At 36.7% G+C, this 5951-nt stretch overlaps 1 long non-coding RNA gene across 2 annotated transcripts; it reads left to right on the top strand.

Moving 5' to 3' along the window:
* Nucleotides 1-1381: 1381 nt before the first annotated feature.
* Nucleotides 1382-4660, top strand: LOC122231837. Of its 2 annotated transcripts, XR_006209092.1 has the most exons (4): nt 1382-1460; nt 1547-1590; nt 3319-3374; nt 4264-4660. It is a non-coding gene; the product is annotated as an uncharacterized LOC122231837 (long non-coding RNA). The 2 variants fall into 2 exon arrangements; XR_006209091.1 differs by lacking the exon at nt 4264-4660 and having other exon boundaries at nt 3319-3693.
* The last annotated feature ends 1291 nt before the right edge of the window (nt 4661-5951 follow it).

Genomic DNA, 5951 nt, shown 5'->3' with positions numbered 1-5951 from the left:
AGTATGGAAAGAGCCCAAATGTCCATCAACAGATGAATGGATAAAGAAGATGTATATGTATATATATATATATATATATATATATATATATATATATATGGAGTATTACTCAGCAATCAAAAAGAATGAAATATTGCCATTTGCAACTGTGTGGATAGAACTAGAGGGTATCATGCTGAGCAAAATTAGTCAGTCAGAGAAAGACAAATATATGACTTCATGCATATGATGACTTTAAGATACAAAACAGATGAACATAAGGGAATGGAAGCAAAAATAATATAAAAACATGGAGGGGGACAAAACATAAGAAACTCTTAAGTATAGAGAACAAGTAGAGAGTTGCTGGAGGGGTTGTGGGGCGGGATGAGTTAAATGGGTAAGGGGCATTAAGGAATCTACTCCTGAAATCATTGTTGCACTATATGATAACTAACTTGAATATAAATTTAAAAATAAATTATTTAAAAAATCACACTAATAAATTTAAAACTAGATAAACTAAAATATAAAATATTGGTAGTGAGCAATGAAATTCCATAATCATAGCTTTGCATAAATACTTGTTGTAAATATGGTTAAAAGAATAAAATGAGGGGCGTCTGGCTGCCTCAGTCAGTAAAGAATATGACCCTTGACCTAGGGTCATGAGTTCCGAGCCCTACATTGGGTGTAAAGATTACTTAAATAAGTAAATAAATTTTTTAAGTGAATAAAATGAAGATCAGAATTTATTCTAAAAAAAAAGAAAAAAATTAACAAAACTAATAATGATAATCTTTTTTAAAATGTTTATTCATTTTTGAGAGAGAGAGACAGACAGAGTGAGCAGGCGAGGGGCTTAAAGAGAGGGAGACAGAATCTGAAACAGGCTCCAGGCTCCGAGCTGTCAGCACAGAGCCCAATGCAGGGCTCAAACTTACAACTGTGAGATCATGAGCAGAGCTTTACCAACTGAACCACCCAGACTCCCCTAATAATGAGGTATTTTTAATTACTTGTAGTTATTCATAGAATTTAAACCATGTTGTATGAATCATTATAAGAGAAAGAAAATTTTAAATAAAACAGTACACATAGGATCGGAAGGATTGGAAATAGGAGTGTTAAAATCAAAAACAAGCTGAGACCAACCTTGAAAATTCCTTGAGCAGATAAAACCAGTTTGGTCGGGTAAACAAAGCTGAAGTCAGCTTATTTTGTTAAGACTAACTTGACCCGGGTCACTTCTTGCTTTTGCTTCTAGAAATCATAAGCAAAACTTGAACTGCTTCCCAAGGTTATATGAAGGAACCACTGACCAATTCCCTATCATTTAAAGAAATTCCAATATTCTAACCAATCACCATGAAGAATAGTCACTGCTTTCTCGCTACATACGCTTCTTTATAACAATGCACCCCTGAGCCTCGCTTCATATTTTGGTTTAAGTGCTTCCATTCTGCCAACTGTCTTGTTGGGTGAGCACAATACACTTTTACTAATTACTGCTTTGGTGATTCATCTGTTTCACTTCTGTTATTTCTGAACTTTTGACATTCCACAGGATCAGAAGTGAGATCCAAAGAAACCCGCCAATGACTCAGGCTGGTGAGTAAGCAGGTGCTGGTACTTGTTTAAAGAAAGTAATTTAAATAAATGTAAGTAAGATAAAAGTTTACACGAAGTCCATGGATATTCATTGAATTTCTAAATCATCTCCAAACAAAATAAACATTAAATGCTAAGCATAAGTTTATCTACTTTGGGCTTTTTAATTTTTTACAGAGACAAAAGGTATTTGAGTATTGATAAACATGTTCTGTGCCACACTGAAATACTTACTACAAGGAAGAAAATACTTCTAGGAATTATGAAATATATTTAAAATTGCTAATCTACTACAGGATACTAAATATGATAGTTCACTATTGCCTAATTCCTAGTTTTCACTGGAAAGCAAAGATTACCAATAGTAAAAATTTATAACTGATATGTAAAAATAAAACTACTAGGTCTAAAAAAAAGGGTTAAAAAATGACTCTGTATGAAAACTAAGTAAGGAAAATAGAATATGGTGTGGGAGGAGGGGGGTTGGGTAAGGAAAGATATAAATGATTGTTTGAAATTAAGAAAGGAAAAAGGACAAAACCTAAATGGATATAGGAAGTTGTAAAAGGTTTATGGAAAATGAATCTTCTGAAAGGAATTTTATGCGTGGTGAAGCTAAGTTGGAATGGATTTATTTTTTAAAAAGAGACAATTTTAATATCAAAAGTATACTGATGCAGTGTTAGAACTTGGTTTTCTCTCTGTTAAAAGGATGTGTGTTTTAGTTTTTTAGATTGGTGGTTTGCTTTTTATAAGGAATTATAAAGAAAGTTTCTTTACCTATAGTGTAATCTGCCTAGGAAATAAAGATTCTGTGTCTTATGAAATTATTTCCTGTGCTTTACATTGTCTCTTTCTTTTTTATTTTATTTTTTTAATTTTTTTTCTTTAACGTTTATTTATTTTTGAGACAGAGAGAGACAAGGCATGAACGGGGTAGGGGCAGAGAGAAAGGGAGACACAGAATGGGAAGCAGGCTCCAGGCTCTGAGCCATCACCCCAAGCCCGACGCGGGGCTCGAACTCACTGACCGCGAGATCGTGACCTGAGTCGAAGTCGGACGCTCAACCGACTGAGCCACCCAGGCGCCCCTACATTGTCTCTTTCAAGTCTTTGGTTACTTCAAAAAATAACGGAGTCATCTCTATTAGAGCCAAGGTTTTACTTGCCTTTGAAGTCTTTTAATTGTCACTTTGGTTGAATGGATAACTAAGTCAATTGCATCTTGGTTTGGATCTTTAACCATGGCTATTTTTAAGGTTTTTGTCATTCACAATTATTTTTTACTCTCAATTCTTCTCTAACAGCATTCTGATCAATTACAAACAAAAGTGTTTTATCCTCAAAGAGATTCACAGAAAGGACCCTAACAAGTAATTTAAAATGCAGGTCTCTGGTGACTTTAAGACTATAACATTAAACTGAGTAAGAACTTTAAAACTTCAATGGAAAACTGATTGATTCATAAAGCTGCTAACCCAAGATGAAGCAAAACAATAATTAAGTGTGTAACACTGAATGAACTGATGAAGATGATTATAATTTTTATTACTTCATTTAAAACAATTGCCAGTTCTCTGTGATGAGAACCTTTCCACAGATCTGTACTGAGCTCCATGAGGATAAGAAACTCTGAAGGAGGGGAAAACAAGCAAACAAAACAAACAAAACAAAACAAAAAACACACACACAAAAAAACTATTGCTAATTCTTTGTTTTGTTTTCCAGATATAAAGAATTATTTTTTTCATCTATTTTAATCAATAACTTAGACCAATTTGACGGTACGTATTTGCAACAAAGGTTGAAACATTTATCTTTTGCTCCCTATCTGACCCCTGCAGAATTTGGAAACTCTTACTGAATACTCTTGTTTTTCATGACAATGTATTAATTTGCATAAGTTCAGTAAGAATCTTTTCTCCTTGTAAAGGGACCAACTGGGTAAATCCTAGGCTTGGCTTCCTACCTTCAAGAGGGTTTTGAAAGTCCAATCTGAAATTCCTTATGAAAAAGTCCCAGCAAAACAGATATACTTGTTTTTAATATCTTAGTGTTTATTTATTTTTGAGAGAGAGAGCGCAAGCGGAGGAGGGGCAGAGAGAGGAGGGAGACACAGAATCTGAAGCAGGCTCCAGGCTCTGAGCTGTCAGCACAGAGCCCCATGCAAGGCTTAAACTCATGAACTGTGAAATCTTAACCTGAGCTGAAGTCGGACGCTTAACCAACTAAGCCACCCAGGCGCCCCAAAGCAGATTTAAAACAGCCTATACTTAACCAACTAAGCCACCCAGGCGCCCCAAAGCAGATTTAAAACAGCCTATATGGTCAATCACTATTCTTGCTGCACCTCTATAAATATCCAGGCCAAGTTTATTAAAACGAGACTTAATTTGCAAACAAATTAGTCTTACTGTGGTTTCTTTTCATAGAAATGGGGATGATTATAAAGAGAAAAATTATGTTTCAGTCATGAACCTTTGTAGATACCAGATTCCTGTGTTGTTAATTGTCTTTGAGATTTTGTTTTCCACCTATAAACTGGACTAGATCCTGAATTCTTCAAAGTTTTCTCCAACATTTGGCTAGAACTCTCCAAACTAACATTTTCCATTTTCTCTCACTCTTTTGGCTTGCAATCACTATACAACTAAAACTGCCCTTTTCTGGAAGCCATGCAACTAAAGCTGGATAACTTGATATACACTTCAAAGAAATCAGCACAACAGCTCATGTGTGGACAATCTCCATGCCTACTGCTATGCAGCCACTCAGAGCTCACCAGAGACATTCACACTGCAAACCAGGAATGTGTCAGATTGCCGCTGCCTGCCTTCACTCCATCTAAAGATGCTTAGAACCCGACATCTAGAAATCTTCTCAACTGGCTGCTCTCCAAACTCAGAAACTGAATTTATAATTTGCTTAAACTATTAACCTTTGTTTTTCTTCTGTTTCCATAGAAATGCCTCTCATTAAATTACCTGATTGCTCATATCAGAATGACACCTAAAGCAGGTGAAAATTCACCTGCAACACTGCCTCCTGAAATAAAACATCCTCATATTCATCCTGTCCTAAGTAATCATGAGGATATGTGTTTGCCGAGACATCGTGTTATGCCTATAATCCATTTGAGTTATTTAACTGGTTAAATCTCGGTGTCTACAGTCTCAGCTCTGGGGAATTTCTCAGTCTGTGGCTATTGTTCTCCCTATAGTAATCATATTAATCTCACTAGCGTATGGTATACTCTCTCAGGTTTTAAACGCCTGTCAGTCCCCACTCACATGCTACATGGTATTCACAAAGGATTAGGCAACTGGATGGAATCAACAATAACTACACAAATGATGAAGACGGTGACTACATGGCCCTCTGGCCTGACTACTCAACTAATGGAAACAGCAGATATATGATTCTTTGGACTGATTACATCAACAGTGGTAAGGAGAATAACGTGATACCAGTTGGTCATACTCTCAACCTGCTGAGGGAATGACCAAAAGGGAGGGAATTCTTGAAACGAAAACCAAACTAGAGACGAGCCTTGAAAATTCCTTGAGCAGACAAAACCAGGTTAGTCATACAAACAGAGCTGAAGTCAGCTTATTTTGCAAGACTAACTTGACCTAGGTCATTGCTTGCTTTTGCTTCCAGAAATCATAAGCAAAACTTGATCTGTCCCCCAAGGTTGATATGAAGTAACCACTGACCAATTATTTATCGCTTAAGAAAATTCTAATATTACAACCTTTGTGAAGAATAAACAGTCAGTGCTTTCTCACCAAATAAGCTTCTTATAACAATATACCCCTGAGCCCCACTTCATGTTTTGGTTTGAGTACTCCTGGTCTGCAAACTGTCTTTTTGCGGTGTGCACAATAAATTTTACTAATTACTACTTCAATGATCAACTGGTTTTACTTCTGAATTTTTGACGGAAGCTGATATTAAATGTTGGGGTTTGGGAGTGAATGGTCAAGAAAGAATTCTTGAGGCATCTTTGGTGCAAAAAGGGTGATTTTATTAAAGCACAGAGACAGGACCTGTGGACAGAAAGAGCTGCACTGAGGTTGTGAGGAGTGGCTGATCATATACTTTTTTTTTTTTTAATTTTTTTTTAACGTTTATTTATTTTTGAGACAGAGAGAGACAGAGCATGAACGGGGGAGGGTCAGAGAGAGGGAGACACAGAATCCGAAACAGGCTCCAGGCTCTGAGCTGTCAGCACAGAGCCTGACGCGGGGCTCAAACTCACAGACCGTGAGATCATGACCTGAGCCGAAGTCGGCCGCCTAGCCGACTGAGCCACCCAGGTGCCCCTGATCATATACTTTTAAATTGGGAGGGGGTTAGGG

The sequence above is a fragment of the Panthera tigris genome, chromosome D2 (assembly GCF_018350195.1).
Source record: "Panthera tigris isolate Pti1 chromosome D2, P.tigris_Pti1_mat1.1, whole genome shotgun sequence".
Lineage (NCBI taxonomy): Eukaryota > Metazoa > Chordata > Mammalia > Carnivora > Felidae > Panthera > Panthera tigris.
The sequence above is the reverse complement of the archived record's forward strand: the minus strand, read 5'-3'. Positions and strand labels throughout refer to the sequence as shown.